The sequence below is a fragment of the Oncorhynchus clarkii genome, chromosome 12 (genome assembly GCF_045791955.1).
Source record: "Oncorhynchus clarkii lewisi isolate Uvic-CL-2024 chromosome 12, UVic_Ocla_1.0, whole genome shotgun sequence".
Taxonomy (NCBI): Eukaryota; Metazoa; Chordata; class Actinopteri; order Salmoniformes; family Salmonidae; genus Oncorhynchus; species Oncorhynchus clarkii.
Window position 1 is genome coordinate 37,710,094 of NC_092158.1, and position 19,337 is coordinate 37,729,430.

Below are 19,337 nucleotides of genomic sequence, written 5' to 3' on the forward strand. Positions count from 1 at the left end.
CGCCAAACCAGAACAGACACACGTCACACGTCACATAAATGATCCTCTTGTACTTAACCAGTGTTCCCACACACCTTTTCAAAATGTGGACAAAAGCGATGAGGCATTATTATGGGTTACGCCATGAGGGGACTAGCTATTAGAACCAGACAGACAAAGAGGAATGTGATTATGTTCAAACTATGAGATATCAATACAAGTGCCTTGAGACATTAGACAGAGTACACTCAAATAAGTCCCCTCTACTGTGTATAAGACCTGGGTTCAAATACCGTTTAGGGTATTTCAATTACTTAGAAAAACATTTGAAAGTAAGCATTTTAGATATTTGTATTTGAAAAAACATAGTTTAATATTGGAAAGTATCTGGAAATACAAATGGAAAGTATTTGAAAATACTCAAATACACTGACTCAAATAACACTCCCAGGTATTTGAAAATACCTTCATTTATAAGAAACGAATCTATTCCAATAGAAGTAGTTGATTCGGGCCACATTATTAGAAAATACTCAAATACACAGAAAATGAGTATTTAAATAACAAATAATCAAATACATATATCTGAACCCAGGTCTAGTATAAGAGGAGAAAGGTCAGAGGTTATGTGTGTCTCTATGGGACGTCCCGTGGAGGCAGCAGGTGTACCTCACTGAGGGTGTCTGGGGGGATGGTGTCCAGGTTTGCGACGGCCCGGCTCAGTCTGGCCGCCTTGGGGACAGGGTCGTCGCTCTCGGCATTGGTATCTGTGGAACTCATCTGGACACACACATAGGGGACATGTTAGTAATTCTTAGCAGAGAAAACAATTTTCAATGTGTCACTTTTGCAATTACAGTACAGTACCATATTGACTATTCAATTTCTATCTCAAGACCCAATAATGTGCTCTGTGTGTCAAATCAGTAGTCTTCACTTCTGTAGCCTTCTAACTTCTGTAGCCTTTTCAACTATTTTAGGAAATGTGACAGAAAATTGTACAAAAGACCAATAATAACGACAATTGGTTTAAAGAATTAGACTAACCTTTGGTGGATTAAATGGACAAATTCGTGTCTTGACAGCAATGTTCAGACTTGCATCAACTTCCTGCAAAACAGTTGCACATGAGTTCGCCTTGGAATGGTGATGATACACCCACCTCTAGAACGGGTATGTAGATTACCCAAAATGCCTTCACGTGATTACTATATATAATCTTGTAGGCTACAATTAGTCAATTCATTGAGGTGGGGATAGTTGCACTTTGTGATTTGCGCATTCATTACACACATTGTATTTCATTCAAAAGGATATTTTGGTAATGATTTCCATTAACTTCCTCATGTAGCCAAACTTATTCATAAATTAATCTTAGTGCATGTATTACACATACAGTATAAACACAAAAAATGACATAAAGGCTAGAGAGCATAATGAATACAATCCATAAAATGACGCAACTGGCATGTCTCTCTAGATAAGCCAGCATCATGTTATGGGGGTTCTTTTCTGCAGGAGGGACTGGTGCACTTCACAAAATAGATGGCATCATGAGGCAAGACAATTATGTGAATATATAATATTCCAAATGGACATTGACCCCAAGCATACTTCCAAAGTTGTGGCAAAATGGCTTAAGGACAACAAAGTCAAGGTATTGGAGTGGCCATCACAAAGCCCTGTCCTCAATCATATAGAACATTTGTGGACAGAAAGGAAAAAGCGTGTGTGAGCAAGGAGGCCTAAAAACCTGACTCAGTTACACCAGCTCTGTCAGGAGGAATGGGACAAAATTCAACTTATTGTGGGAAGCTTGTGGAAGGCTACCCGAAACGTTTGACCCAAGTTAAACAATTTAAAGGCAATGCTACCAGATACTAATTGAGTGTGTGTAAACTTCTGACCCACTGGGAATGTGATGAAAGAAATAAAAGCTGAAATAAATAATTCTCTACTATTATTCTGACATTTCACATTCTTAAAATAAAGTGGTGATCCTAACTGACCGAAGACGGAGAATTTATACTAGGATTAAATGTCAGGAATTGTGAAAAACTGAGTTTAAATGTATTTGGCTAAGGTGTATGTAAACTTCCGACTTCAACTGTACATAAAGCATATATATTTGGTCCATATACAGTGCATTCGGAATGTATTCAGACCCCGTGACGTTTTCCATATTTTGTTACATTACAGCCTTGTTTTATTTATTCAGACCCTTTACTCAGTATTTTGTTGAAGCACGTTTGGCAGCGATTGCAGCCTTGAGTCTTGGCACACCTGTATTTGGGGAGTTTCTCCCATTCTCTGCAGATCCTCTCAAGCTCTGTCAGGTCCCTGCCACTGAAAAACATAGACACAGCATGATGCTGTCAACCCCGTGCTTCACGGTTAGGATGGTTTTCTTCGGATTGCAAACCTCCCCCTTTTCCTCCAAACATAATGATGGTCATCATGTCCAAACAGTTCAATTTTTGTTTCATCAGACCAGAGAACATTTCTCCAAAAAGGTATGATATTTGTCCCCATGTGCAGTTGCAAACCCTAGTCTGGCTTTTTTATTGCAATTTTGAAGCAGTGGCTTCTTCCTTGCTGAGCGGTCTTTCAGGTTATGTCGATATAGGACTCGATTTACTGTGGATATAGATACTTTTGTACCTGTTTCCTCCAGCATCTTCACAAGGTCCTTTGCTGTTGTTCTGGGATTGATTTGCACTTTTCGCACCAAAGTACGTTCATCTCTAGGAGACAGAATGCATCTCCTTCCTGAGTGGTATGACGGCTGCGTGGTCCCATAGTGTTTATACTTGCGTATTATTGTTTGTACAGATGAACGTGGTACCTTCAGGCATTTGGAAATTGCTCCTAAGGATGAACCAGACTTGTGGAGGTCTACAGTTTTTTTCTGAGGTCTTGGCTGATTTCTTTTGATTTTCTCATGATGTCAAGCAAAGATGCACTGATTTTGATGGTAGGCCTTGAAATACATCCACAGGTACACCTCCAATTCACTCAAATGATGTCAATTAGCCTATCAGAATCATCTAAAGCCTTGACATAATTTTCTGGAATTTTCCAAGCTGTTTAAAGGCACACTCAACTTAGTGTATGTAAACTTCTGACCCACTGGAATTGTGATACAGTGAATTATAAGTGAAATAATCTGTCTGTAAACAATTGTTGGAAAAATATTTGTGTCATGCACAAAGTAGATGTCCTAACCGACTTGCCAAAACTATAGTTAGTTAACAAGGCATTTGTTGAGTGGTTGAAAAACGAGTTTTAATGACTCCAACCTTAAGTGTATGTAAACTTCCGACTTCAACTCTATGTACCTATCCAATCAATTGAATTTACCATAGGTGGACTCCAATCAAGTTGTAGATGTTTCTCAAGGATGAAACAGGATGCACCTGAGATAAATTTAGAGTCTTATAGCAAAGGGTCTGAATATTTATGTAAATAAGGTATTTTTGTTTTTCCTTTTTTTATACATTTGCTCAGATTTCGCAAAACCTGTTTTCACTTTGCCATTACGAAGTATTGTGTGTAGATTGATGATAAAAAAACATTAATTTAATACATTTTAGAATAAGGCTGTAACGTAATAAAATGTGGAAAAAGTCAAGGGGTCTGAATACTTTCCGAATGCACTGTTTATGCTGCCTTCAGAAAGAAGCCTGTTCATACTTCATTTATTCCACATTTTGCTGAAAGGTGAATTCATCTGTCAGTGTCTGGTGGAAAGCAGACTGATCCAGATTTTTCTCTAGGATTTCAACTGTGCTTAGCTTCATTCAGTTTCTTTTTTATCCTGAAAAACTCCCCAGCCCTTATGCTCATGATTACAAGCATACCCATAACATGATACAGCCACCACTATGCTTGAAAATATGGAGAGTGGTTCTCAGTAATGTGTTGTATTGGATTTACCGCAAACATTACACTTTGTATTCAAGACAAAAATTGAATTGCTCTGCCACATTTCTTGCAGTATTACTTTAGTGCCTTGTTGCAAACAGGATGCATGTTTTTATTCTGTACAGGCTTCCTTCTTTTCACTCTGTCAATTAGGTTAGTATTGTGGAGTAACCACAATGTTGATCAATCCTTAGTTTTCTCCTATCACAGCCATTAAACTCTGTAACTGTTTTAAAGTCACCATTGTGACTTTTTGTTTTGTGAAGCATCTGAGCGGTTTCCTTCCTCTCCGGCAACTGTTAGAAAGGACGTCTGTATCTTTGCAGTTACTAGGTTTATTAACACACCATGCAAAGTGTAATGAATAAATACACTATGCTTAAAGGGATATTCAATATTTTTATTTTTTTTACCCATCTACCAATAGGTGCCCTTCTTTGTGAGGCATTGGTAAACCTCCTTGGTCTTTGTGGTTGAAATTGTGCTTGAAATTCCCTGCTCGACTGAGGGACCTTACAGATAATTATATGTGGGGTACAGAGATGAGGTAGTCATTCAAAAATCATGTTAAACTCTATTAGTGCACACAGAGTGAGTCCATGCAACTTATTATGTGACTTGTTATTTCTAATGTTTACTCCTGAACTTATTTAGGCTTGCCATAACAAAGGGGTTGAGTACTTATTTACTCAAGACATTTCAGCTTTCATTTTTAATACAGTTGTAAAAATGTATAAAAACAGAATTCCACTTGGACATTATTGGGTATTGTGTGTAGGCCAGTGACAAAAATCTCAATGGAATCAATGTTAAATTCAGACAAAACACGACAAAATGTGTAAAAAGTAAAGTGGTCAAATACTTTCTGAAGGCACTGTATAATATACTGTATATAAATATACATAAAGCATTATAACACTCTATAAGATGACTGTTATTGTACCACATTCATCTTGTCCTTCTAATATGCATTGTGAATATGAGATCATTACCAGATATTTATCTAACATCCACTAGCAATGCCTCACTCAACAGACCCAGTCTTGGGCAGAAACGTACAAAATAACAACATGCACAAACGTTTAAAAAGCATTGCATCCAGTTCACATTGCATCCAGTTGCTTCAAATCACAGGAAGAGGAAACCTCAAAAGGGTACCAATCTTGTGGTCACCTCAGCGGCTGTTGGAGAGATTGCTACACTGTTTAACTACACAACCAATTGACCACCAGAATCCTATGTAAGCCTATCTCAGATCTGTTTCCTTTAGAGCAGTGGTTCCCACACTTTTTATAGTCTCGTACCCCTTCAAACATTTAACCTACAGCTGCGAACCCCCTCTAGCACCAGGGTCAGCACACTCTCAAATGTTTTTTGCCATCATTGTAAGCCTGCCACACACACACACTATAATACATTTATTAAACAGAAGACTGAGCGCGAACCCAGGGACTCTGATGGCACAGCTGGCGCTGCAGTACAGCGCCCTTAACCACGTTTCATCTTCAATGCCCTTCTTTGTCCTCCAAACACGATGAGTTGAGTTTTTATCAAAAAGTTATATTTTGGTTTCATCTTCATCTTCATATGACATTCTCCCAATCTTCTTCTGGATAATCCAAATGCTCTCTAGCAAACTTCAGACGGGCCTGGACATGTACTGGCTTAAGCAGGGGGACACGTCTGGCACTGCAGGATTTGAGTCCCTGGCGGCGTAGTGTGTTACTGATGGTAGGCTTTGTTACTTTGGCTCCAGCTCTCTGCAGGTCATTCACTAGGTCCCCCCGTGTGGTTTTGGGATTTTTGCTCATCGTTCTTGTGATCATTTTGACCCCATGGGGTGAGATCTTGCGTGGAGCCCCAGATCGAGGGAGATTATCAGTGGTCTTGTATGTCTTCCATTTCCTAATAATTGCTCCCACAGTTGATTTCTTCAAACCAAGCTGCTTACCTATTGCAGATTCAGTCTTCCCAGCCTGGTGCAGGTCTACAATTTTGTTTCTGGTGTCCTTTGACAGCTTTTTGGTTTTGGCCAGAGTGGAGTTTGGAGTGTGTGGACAGGTGTCTTTTATACTGATAACAAGTTCAAACAGGTGCCATTAATACAGGTAACGAGTGGAGGACAGAGGAGCCTCTTAAAGAAGAAGTTACAAGTCTGTGAGAGCCAGAAATCTTGCTTGTTTGTAGGTGACCAAATGCTTATTTTCCACCATAATTTGCAAATAAATTCATTAAAAATCCTACAATGTGATTTTCTGGATTTTTTTTCTCATTTTGTCTGTCATAGTTGAAGTGTACCTATGATGAAAATTACAGGCCTCTCTCATCTTTTTAAGTGGGAGAACTTGCACAATTGATGGCTGACTAAATACTTTTTTGCCAGTGGGAATAGGGGCCCAGGTGTTGCTTAATGAAAGTTCCGGAGGGATCCGTGACAGCCAGAGGGCACACACGTTTTGGTACGTTTAGATTGAAAACATGGCAAATGGGGGTAGCAATATCATCCGCTGTCATCCTCAGAAATGTTCCATCCAAGTTGGTAGTCCCAGGTGGCTTGTCATTGTTGATAGACAACCATTTTCTCACCTCTTCCACACTCACTTTACGGAATTCAAAATTACAATGCTTGTATTTCATAATTTAATCAGTTATACTTGGATGTGTAGGTTCAGCATTTGTTGCTGGCATGTCATGCCAAATTTTTCTAATCTTGGCTATAAAAAATTGGCAATTATCTTTGTGTAACCCTAACCCTATAGTTTCTTCTTTTTGTCTGTTTAGTCACATGATTTCTCAATTTGCAGTAGGTTTGCCAATTGGTTATGCAACAAGACTTATTTGCAATTCCTTTTGCCTCATCCCTCTCAACCATAACATTTTTCATTTCCTCATCAATCCACAGGAATTCAACAGTTTTTACAGTCATTTTACAGTCAAATCAAATTTTGTCACATCCGCCGAATACAACAAGTGTAGACATTAGCAGGAAATGCTTACTTACAAGCCCAACAGTGCAGTTAAAGAAGAGTTAAGAAAATATTTCCAAATAAAGTAAAAAATTAAAAATAATACAAAGTAACACCATAACAAAACAATAACGAGGCTATATACAGGGGGTACCAGTACTGAGTCAGTGTACAGGGGTACAAGCTAGTTGAGGTAATTTGTACATGTAGGTAGGGGTAAAGTGAATGTCCATAGAAAATAAACAAGTAGGAGCAGCATATAAAACAAATGGGGGGGGGGCAATGTAATTGTTAAGGTTTTCTTCTTCCTCTGAAGAGGAGGTGTAGCAGGGATCGGACCAAAATGCAGCGTGGTTATCTTCATACATCTTTAATAAAGATAATGACAATACAATACAATACAATACAATACAATACAATACAATACAATACAATACAATACAATACAATACAATACAATACAATACAATACAATACAATACAATGAAAAACCTAACCAGCCCTATCTGGTGCAAACAAACACAGAGACAGGAACAATCACCCACGAAACACTCAAAGAATATGGCTGCCTAAATATGGTTCCCAATCAGAGACAACGATAAACACCTGCCTCTGATTGAGAACCACTCCAGGCAACCATAGACTTTTCTAGACAACCCCACTAACCACAATCCCATAACCTACAAAAAAACCCTAGACAAAACACACCACATAAATAACCCATGTCACACCCTGGCCTGACCAAAATAATAAAGAAAACACAAAATACTAAGACCAGGGCGTGAAAGTAATAGTCCGGTGGCCATTTGATTAATTGTCAACAGTCTTATGGCTTGGGGGTAGAAGCTGTTGAGGAGCCTTTTGGTCACAGACTTGGCGCTCTGGTACTGCTTGCCGCTCGGTAGCAGAGAAAACAGTCTATGACTTGGGTGACTGGAGTCTCTGACAATTGTATGGGCTTTCTTCTGACACCGCCTAATATATAGGTCCTGGATTGCAGGAAGCTTGGCTCCAGGGATGTACTGGGCCGTACACACTAATGGGTGCATGCTTATTAGTAACTGGAGTAAGCAATTTTATAAATGTGTGTGGTTGCTCCTCATTACACCCCACAGACCAGCTAATATTATTTACGTCATCAATATAGGAATCACTACAAATCCTCTTGTAGGACATCTTATACACAAATATTAGGTCCAGCCTTGGAACTTTGGTTTTCCTAGATATGGCTACCATATTGTTATCACTACAGCCGATGGATTTGGATATTGTTTTACAGCAGATTTCTGCAGCGTTAGTAAAGATGTGAGCAATACATATGGATGATTTAATTCCTGTGCTGTTTGTAAATACCCCAGTAGGTTGATTGATAATCTGAACCAGGTTGCAAGCACTGGTTACAGTTCGAAGCTTTTTCTTGAGTGGGCAGCTTGATGAAAGTCAGTCAATATTTAGGTCACCCAGAAAATATACCTCTCTGTTGATATTACACACAAAGCTCATCACTAAGCTAAGGACCCTGGGACAACACCTCCCTATGCAACTGGATCCTGGACTTCCTGATGGGATACCCCTAGATGGTAAGTGTAGGCAACAACACGTCTGCCACGCAGATCCTCAACACTGGGGCCCCTCAGGGGTGCGTGCTTAGTCCCCTCCTGTACTCCACCCACGACTGCGTGGCCAAACACGACTCCAACACCATCATTAAGTTTGCTGACGATGCAACTGTGGTAGTCCTGATTACCGACAACGATGAGACAGCCTATAGGGAGGAGGTCAGAGACCTGGAAGTGTGGTGCCAGGACAACAACCTCTCCCTCCATGTGAGCAAGACAAAGGAGCTGATTGTAGACTACAGGAAAAGGTGGGCCGAACAGGCTCCCATTAACATCGACGTGGCTGTAGGGGTGGGTCGAGATTTTAACGTTCCGTGTCCAGATCACCAACAAACTATTATGGTTCAAACACACCATGACAGTCCCCTCAGGAGACTGAAAATATTTGGCATGGGTCTCCAAAACCTCAAAAAGCCCCCCAAAATTGTCAAAGACTCTAGTCAAGTACAAATTGACTCGGTACCGCACATTGACTCGGTACCGGTACCCCCTGTATATAGCCTCGTTATTGTTATTTCATTGCGTTAATTTTTATTTTTTTAAAAATTGATTTTATTTGGTAAATATTTTCTTAACTCTTTCTTGAACAGCATTGTTTGTTAAGGGCTTGTAGGTAAGCATTTCACAGTAAGGTCTACACATTTTGTATTCAGCACATGTGACAAATAAAGTTTGATTTGATTTCACACATAATATCCAGATACTGTTTGTTAGCACTTGGTGGTCTATAGCAACTTCTTACAAGAATGGGCTTTAGGTGAGGCAGATTTTTTTCTGTAGATGTTAGAACAATGTATTGCTGCCACTTTATCATCTAAGGTATTATCTAAGTGAGTTTCAGAAATAGTCAGTATATGAATGTTATCTGATATCTATTTCATGAACCTTGTTTCTTAGGATACATATGTTAATGTGGGCTATTTTTAGCACTTTTCTGGGATGCTTGATAGTTTTGACTGTTTTTTTTAGATCAGTTTTAACATTGCAGATAGATTGTGGATTCCATCAACGTAATTGTCCGCATCATTTCCAATCATTTCCAATCCTCCATAGGAAAAGCAGCCAACAAGTGCTGGGAACTCCTTCAAGACTGTTGGAAAATCATTCCAGGTGAAGCTGGTTGAGAGAATGCCAAACATGTGCAAAGGATGGCTACTTTGAAGAATCTCAAATATAAAATATATTTTGATTTGTTTAATACTTTTTTGGTTACTACATGTGTTATTTCATAGTTTTGATGTCTTCACTATTATTCTACAATGTAGAAAATAGTAAAAAGAAAGAAAAACGCTTGAATGAGTAGGTGTGTCCAAACTTTTCACTGGTAATGTATATATAAATACATATATTTTAAAAATATTTCCCTTCATTATTTTCCCGTTTTGATTGTTTTACATTAAAAGCAGTTCATACATAATTATGACAAGTCTGTATGCATTATGACCACATAATAATGCATTGTTAATGTATGCATATAAAGTGGATATGACGTGTTAAAAATAGTATATGCTGTATTATAGTGTAGTGTTACATAAAGTGCATATAAAGGGTTAACATATTTTTCATTATAACAATCAAATGTTGCAATACATAGATTAATTTTCCCCTGTGCGTTCCCTTCATCCTCCTCCTCTCCATCACATGAGGGCTTGCTTAGGTTTATCGGCCCGCCCCTGAGTCATGGCTGCCAATATGGCTGCCCCTCTCCTGCTGCCATCCTCAGAAACATGGAAAGTGAGTTTACATTTTGGGGCCAGGATGGCCACAGTCTCCTTCAGCCGCTCACTAAACCTGGATGAGACAGAAGGGAGAGAGTCAAAGATAGCCGAGAGAAGATGTAGTATATTATTGGGACACAGGAATGGCGTTTAGATATGAAAAGCAATAGAGGCAGAAATGATTAACAGTTTTGTCCAGTCCACGGCTGCCACGGATACAGTTGCCAATGGTTACCAGGCAAGCAGCGCACAACTTGGCAGCATGTTTAGACACCGCTTTGCACACCAAATACACTATCTCACAATCCTCAAGACTGAATGGCAGCTTCAGACCAGTCAGAATCCCCTGGACTTTCCTAGACACAGAAGGCACCAGACAGAGGGAATCAGTGGTTCAAAAAACATAACGCTATAAATAAATATTCTATAGACCAAGCAGTTTGTTTATGATAACTGGAGCTGTACTATAGTTGGGTAGCCACTCCCTGACTGAAATGTGAGTATGGTAGCTTTTTCCAAGACCATGATGTAGTACACTAGCCAGGGTACCCGTCTGTTTAGCGAACATTCCACTCCTTGTACCCAAGATTACCCAAGATTAGCAGATTAGATTGTTTAGTATGGACAGGAGTAGAACGATAGATGAAAACAGACTGGTACCAGAATAGTGGTGCACAGTCTGTCCCTGAAAATCTGAAGTAACCAACATCATTTAAGTAGCCAGCCATTTAAGTAGCCAGTCAATTAAGTAGCCAGCCACATGAGAGTTAGTAGTCAGCTATTTAGCTGGCAGCAGGCAATTATGGAACACATTGAGTACAGCACGTCTGTGCAGAGCTCACCTCTGTTTCCTCTGTCTCTGGGCCTTAAAACTGGCACTAGCATTGATCTGTGTCAATGACTCATCCCAGGCCCTGTCACGGCACAAAAAAAGACATATTCTTCAGTTACTCATAGAGACGGGCTCTAAAAGGATGCAAACAAATAACAAAGGCTGTTGACAATGTCTAATGTGTGACATCTCATATCAATATCAATATACCCTCTCGTATCAACATCAATTATAGTAAACTGAGTCTCAAGGAGAAAATAATTTAAAAAGCATCACTTACTTTTCTATGTCTGAGAGGTATTTGGTTTCAAATACAAATCCTTTGTCCACAGACAGCCTCTCATAAAGCTTTAGCTGGTTCAGTTTCATCAAGACCAGTCTGGCTATCTCTCCCAGGTATTTTCCACCGATCATCTTCTCAAACCTGTGTAAAGTCACACATATGCAGTGTCACAGATTCATCCAATGTTCATAAGGGACAGGGCTGTTATTAATGAATATTAATTTTGAATAGAGACGTTTTCTGAGCTTCACTATTCAGAGTCTTATCAAACTCAGTCCGGATGAACTCTAAGGATCCGTCGTCTCCAAATCCCCCACATTATGTGTTGATGCACATGCATCTGTCCTCCCCCTGCACTCTCTCAATAATCCTCATCTCCTCCATGTAGCACAGGTTGGCCCCGGTACCTAGGTAGAACCTTAGGAGAATCACTTTGAAGCGGACTTCCTAGGTCCCATATCCAATGGCTGCCAGCCCAACAGCGACCATTCCTCCATATAGAATATTTCCAGAGCCTTGATATTCTTCTTATGCGCTTATGGACTGCCCTCTTAAATTCAAACCACAGGTTTTCAATCGGGTTCAAGTCCAGAGACTGAGATGACCATTGCAAAATGTAGATTTAAACATTTCTTTGTGGAATTTGATGTGTGCTTGTGGTTATTGTCTCGCTGGAAGATTTACTCGAGGCCAAGTTTCAGACTCCTGGCAGAGGCAACCAGGTTTTTGTCAAAAATTTCCTGGCACACAAATAGTGATAGAGAACAAACTATCACTATTGATCACACAATCACTATTGTATTATTTGCCCACTGAGACTTGAATAATGATTTAGCCAGTGGTGTTTCTATGGTACTGTGGTACTATACCTACCGATGATGAAGCCAATCTCACACGGCAGCTCAACACATGTACCCACAGGTAATCATAGTTGCCACTGTGTTGTTCAGAATGGCCACTAGAAAAAGACTCTAATCCTCCCAGCAAAGGCAAGAGGAGTAAGGCTAGGAGCTCATTTGGCAAAACATATACCAAACATTAGGAACACTTTCATCCCTACCGTAAAATGTGTTGGTGGATCTTTGATGTCATGGGGCTATTTTGCTTCCACTGATCCTGGGGCTCTTGTTAAGGTCAACGGCATCATGAACTTTACCAAGTACCAGAACATTTTTGCCAAAAACCTGGTTGCCTCTGCCAGGAGCCTGAAACCGCAAGTAAATCTTCTAGCAAGACAATAACCCCAAGCACGTATCAAAATCCACAAAGAAATGGTTAAATCTACATTTTGCAATGGCTATCTCAGAGTCCGGACTTGAACCTGTGGTTTGAATTTAAGAGGTACAAAAGAAGGATATCAAGGATTTGGAAAGATTCTATATGGAGGAATGGTCTAAGATCCCTCCCAATGTGTTCTCCAATCTCATTAAACATTTTAGAAAAAGGCTCAATGTCATTATCCTCACAAGGGGAAGGTGCTGGTATATTGAAAACAGGGGATCCAAATATATATTTTTTAAACAAATCTATTTCTCTGAGCAATTGTATAAAATAATTTGAGCACACAATACAGCTCAGTATTTGTATTATTTATTTGATACAATCTTTATCAAGGGATCAAATAATTCCAGACCCCACTGTAAGTTCGTTACATAAGAACTCACCAACTCCTTACTGTTGATGATATTCTGTAGCAGACAGATTACATTTTTTGCCCTCTTTGTCCTTACCCTCAAACCGCTTGGTCCATTTTTCAACACAAACTGGAATTGAGAATCGTATAAAAAAATAACATCTGTGTTACGTTCGTTTAAAGATGGATTGGACCAAGGGGCAGTGTGTTAGGTGAACATCATACATTTATTAAATGAACACCAAAAACAAGAAAGAATAAACGACAAGTAAAGTTTTGTAGCGCTAACACAGTAACTAACTAAAAACAAGATCCCACAAACTAAGGTGGAAAAAGGGCTGCCTAAGTATGATCCCCAATCAGAGACAATGATAAACAGCTGCCTCTGATTGGGAACCATACTAGGCCAACAAAGAAATAGAAACATAGATTTGCCCACCAAAGTCACACCCTGACCTAACCAAATAGAGAATAAACAAGGCTCTCTAAGGTCAGGACGTGACAGTACCCCACCCCCCTTTCCAAAGGTTTGGAAACCTGAACCTATAGGGGAGGGTCCGGGTGGGCATCTCATCTCGGTGGAGGCTCCGGTGTGGGACGCAGACCCCGCTCAGCTTGAGGCTCCCCCCACTTTGGTGGCGCCTCTGGTGCGGGGATCGTCGCCGGGGACTCCGGACCGTAGATCGTCGTTGCGGACTCCGGACCGGGAACCGTCACTGCAGGCTCCGGACCGCCGACCATCGCTGCAGGCTCCGGACCGCCGACCGTTGCTGGAGGCTCCTGACTTTAGACCATTGCTGGAGGCTTCGGGCCTTGGATCGTCACTGGAGGCTTCGGGCCGTGGATCTTCACTGGAGGCTCCGGGCCGTGGATCATCACTGGAGGCTCCGGGATTGTGGACTGTCTCAGGAGGTTCCGGACTGTGAACCATCTCAGGAGGTTCTGGACTGTGGACCGTCTCAGGAGGTTCCGGACTGTGGACCGTCGTTGGAAGTTCCGGACTGTGGACCATCGCCGGAAGCTCTGGACTGAGAACTGTCGCCGGAAGCTCTGGACTGGGAACTGTCGCCAGAAGCTTGGTGCGTGGGGCCGGCACTGGTGGTACCGGGCTGGTGACACGCACCTCAGTACGAGCATGAGGAGCAGGCACAGGACGTACTGGACTGGGGAGGCGCACTGGAGGCCTGATGCGTGGGGCCGGTACAGGTGGCACCGGGCTGGTGACACGCACATCAGGGCGAGTGCGGGGAGGAGGCACAGGACGTACTGGACTGTGGAGGTGTACATCAGGGCGAGTGTGGGGAGCAGGCACAGGACGTACTGGACTGGGGAGGCGCACTGGAGGCCTGATGCGTGGGACCGGCACAGATTGCACCGGACTGGTGACACGCTCCTCCAAACGTCTACGTTGCCACATACTCCTCGCCAACTCCATTCTCCGGTATCCCTCCTCGCACTGTTCTATTGAATCCCAGGCGGGCTCTGGCACTCTCCCTGGGTCGACCGACCACCTCTCTACCTCCGTGTGCCCCCCCCCGGGGTGCCCTCTGTGTCCTTACCCTCAAACCGCTTGGTCCATTTTTTCAACACAAATTGGAATTGAGAATCATATAAAAAAATAATACCTGTGTTACGTTAATTTAAAGATGGATTGGACCAAGGTGCAGCGTGGTAGGCGTACATCATACATTTCTTAAATGAACACCAAAAACAAGAAATAATAAACGACACGTAAAGTTTTGTAGCGCTAACACAGCAACTAACCAAAAACAAGATCCCACAAACTAAGGTGGAAAAAGGGCTGCCTAAGTATGATCCCCAATCAGAGACAATGATAAACATTTTATATATTTTATTATATACATGAATGCTTCCGCTCAGTGTTTGAGATCAATTGACATGCTTTACCATGGCACTTTGAGATTTATTTTAAACTGCAAAACCCTTATGACCCACTGCACTTTGTATACCAGGGTTGGCTGGCCTTCTCTAGTCACTCGTAGGCTCAGGCACTGGTATACTTTTATTTACAAAGCCATTTTGGGTTTACTACCTTTTTATTTGGGCATTTTTATTGTTCAGAAATGTGGTGGGTACTCTCTTCATTCACTGGACTTTATCCTGCTAACTGTTCCAAATGTCCGAACTGAATTTGGTAAAAGGGCTTTTATGTACTCTGCGCCATCCTCTTGGAATGTTTTACAAAATACTTTTAAACTGGAAGAACTTGTCCCGATTGGTATTTTTAAATCACTGATGAATGATATTGAGACTGATTCTCTGACCTGTCAATGTTTTTAATTTGCTGTTTTTAATTTTGTTATACTCTTGTGAATTCTATGGTTTTTACTAGATTACTTGTATTTTTCATGTTGTTTGTCTGTCATTTTTGTAATGACTTGGTGCTGCCTATCTTGGACCCTCTTGAAAAAGAGATTTTAAATCTCAATGAGCCCTTCCTGGTTAAATAAAGGTTAAATCAAATAAATAAACTAAAACAGCTGCCTCTGATTGTGAACCATACTAGGCCAACAAAGAAATAGAAACATAGATTTGCCCACCCAAGTCACACCCTGACCTAACCAAATAGAGAATAAACAAGGCTCTCTAAGGTCAGGGCGTGACAACCTGTCTATATAAAGTAAGTGACGTTTTTAGTCCATTAATACAACTTCTATATCAGATACGTTAACCCTTTAACCCTATTCTCAGCCGTCTAGAAGAGCATGTTTTGACAATGGATTTAGAAGTGGATATGAAAAAAAAATCTTCACTTGAACTTGATTGGTCAAATCCCCCTGCTTTCCTGCATCAATTTACATAATTGGTCAACTTTGGGTTGCGGCAGTTCAGGGTTGTGGCACTCTAACTTTGCCTACTCAGATGGCTGTCAGAAAACCAAAAATCTATCTCAGAAAACTTCAAATCAGTCACCAAAGATATGGGATAAAAGGCAGGAATTCAGTTGGTTTGGGATGAATATCTCACCACTCCTGTTAGTAGAGACCTTGAAGATTATGAAAATAGATAGTTAAAAATGTAAAAAAGCTCAAAAGCAAGAACTTTGTAAAAAATGTACTCAACCAGTTGGTTGATATGTCAGTAAAAAGAACTGTGGACTAAGAATAATTTTTTTATTAAAAATACTTATTTTGGTTAAAAAGTACATGATCGAATTGTTGACAACCCATTATATTAGACAAAATACAGTTGAAGTCGGAAGTTTACATTAGCATAGCCAAAAACATTTAAACTCAGCTTTTCACAATTCCTGCCATTTAAACCTAGTAAAAATTATAGTTTTAGGTCAGTTAGTATCACCACTTTGTTTTAAGAATGTACAATTTCAGAATAATAGTAGAGAGAATTATTTATTTCAGCTTTCATTTCTTTCATCACATTCTCAGTGGGTCAGAAGTTTACATACACTCAATTAGTATTTGGTAGCATTGCCTTTAAATTGTTTATTTGGGTTCAACATTTCGGGGTAGCCTTCCACAAGCTTCCCAGAACAAGTTGGGTGAATTTTGGTCCATTCCTCCTGACAGAGCTGGTGTAACTGAGTCAGGTTTGTAGGCCTCCTTGCTCGCACACGCTTTTTCACTTCTGCCTACAAATGTTCTATATGATTGAGGTCAGGGCTTGTGATGGCCACTCCAATACCTTGACTTTGTTGTCCTTAAGCCATTTTTACACAACTTTGGAAGTATGCTTGGGGTCATTGTCCATTTGGAAGACCCATTTGCGACCAAGCTTTAACTTTGACTGATGTCTTGAGATGTTGCTTCAATATATCCACATAATTTTCCTTCCTCATGATGCCATCTATGTTGTGAAGTGCACCAGTCCCTCCCGCAGCAAAGCACCCCCACAACATAATGCTGCCACCCCTGTGCTTCACGGTTGGGATGGTGTTCTTCGGCTTGCAAGCATCCCCCTTTTTCCTCCAAACATATCGATGGTCATTATGACCAAACAGTTTTATTTTTGTTTCATCAGGCCAGTGGACAAGTACGATCTTTGTTCCCATGTGCTGTTGCAAACCCTAGTCTGGCTTTTTTATGGCGGTTTTAGAGCAGTGGCTTCTTCCTTGCTGAGCGGCCTTTCAGGTTATGTCGATATAGGACTCTTTTTACTGTGGATATAGATACTTTTGTACCTGTTTCCTCCAGCATCTTCACAAGGTCCTTTGCTGTTGTTCTGGGATTGATTTGCACTTTTCGCACCAAAGTACGTTCATCTCTAGGAGACAGATGTGATGACTGCGTGGTCCCATGGTGTTTATACTTGCGTACTATTGTTTGTACAGATGAACATGGTACCTTTAGGTGTTTGGAAATTGCTCCCAAGGATGAACCAGAATTGTGGAGGTCTACACATTTTTTTCCCGAGGTCTTTTGATTTTCACATGATGTCAAGCAGAGGCACTGTGTTTGAAGGTAGGCCTTGACATACATCCATAGGTACACCTCCAATTGACTCAGATTATGTAAATTAGCCTATCAGAAGCTTCTAAAGCCATGACATAATTTTCTGGAATTTTCCAAGATGTTTAAAGGCACAGTCAACTTAGTGTATGTTAACTTCTGACCCACTGGATTTGTGATACAATGAGTTATAAGTGAAACAATCTGTCTGTAAACAATTGTTGGAAAAATATTTGTGTCATGCACAAAGTAGATGTCCTAACTGACTTGCCAAAACTATAGTTTGATAGCAAGACATTTGTGGAGTGGTTGAAAAACGAGTTTTAATGACTCCAACCTAAGTGTATGTAAACTTCCGACTTCAACTGTACATTGGTAAACCACAATTCATCAATATTCAGACTACAGGTTGCCTATAAAAGAATGCATATAATAGTAATACAAAACGTACATTACATTATACATCACCTTAAAATGCATTAATTTCAATGTAATTAAATACTTGTGTTAGGACATATCATAATTTGTACCATAATTTGTTCAAATTTGACGTCAGTCCTCATTTAACAATGCTTTCCAACCTATAAAAGCCATTGAAGCAGACCTAAATTAATGCTTGTAATATTGTTGAGATTAGTAAAATTGCTATGCATATTTCCTTTCTAATATGGCATCAAATGGCTACCCGGACTATTTGCATTGACCCCCCCCCCCCCCATTTTTACGCTGCTGCTGCTCTCTGTTTATTATCTATGCATAGTCACTTTACTTCTATCTACATGTACATATACATATCGAATCAAATGTTATTTGTCAAATGCGCCGAATAAAACAGGTGTAGACCTTCCTGTGAAATTCTTACAATCCCCTAACCAACAATGCAGTTCAAGAAATATAATTAAGTTAATTTAGTAAATATTTTCTTAAGTAAAAAATTAATAAAAAAGTAACACAATAAAATTACATAACAATAACGAGGCTTTATACAAGGGGTACCGGTACTGAGTCAATGAGCGGGGGTACAGGTTAGTTGAGGTAACAGTCTATGACTTGGGTGACTGGAGTCTTTGACAATTTTTTGGGCCTTCCTCTGACACCGCCTAGTATATAGGTCCTGGAAGGCAGGAAGCTTCCCCCCAGTGATGTATTGGGCCGTACGCACTACCCTCTGTAACACCTTATGGTCGGATGCCGAGCAGTTGCCATACCAGGCGGCGATGCAACCAGGATGCTCTCGATGGTGCAGCTGAAGAACTTTTTGAGGATCTGGGGACCATTGCCATATCTTTTCAGTCTCCTGGGGGGAAAAGGTGTTGTCGCGTCCACTTCACAACTGTCTTGGTGTGTTTGGACCATGATAATTTGATGGTGATGTGGACACCAAGGAACTTGAAACTCTCGTTCCACTCCACTAGTCTCTTCAATGGGGGCCTGTTCAGCACTTATTTCCCTGTAGTCCACGATCATCTCCTTTGTCTTGAGGGAGAAGTTGCTGTCTCTGACCTCCCTATAGGCTGTCTCATCGTTTTCGGTGATCGACTGTTGTGTCGTCAGTAGACTTTCTGAAAGCTGTTCTTTGGGGGAGCCACACACCCATTTCACTTCAGATTTCAGAAGATGGCGTGGGGTCCAGAAAAGAGGCCAAGTCAGGCAGAAACCGACCGTAATAGTTTAACAAGATTCATCTCAACTGAGTTTATTTCCGCTTTTACAACATTGAGTCTCTGCCGTTCACATTGGCTTCCAACACTAGAACAGTCCACAGTCCAGAATGTCACCTTCTATTTTAGGCTACCTTTCGTACATACACTATGTATATACTTGGACAGTGAGGCTAAAATTTGGGATTTGATAAATATTTTCACAGTAGAGAATAAAACCTTTTATTTAAGGGTATTTTCATGAATATCGGTTTTACTGTTTAGAAATTAAAGCACTTTATGGATCTAGTCGCCC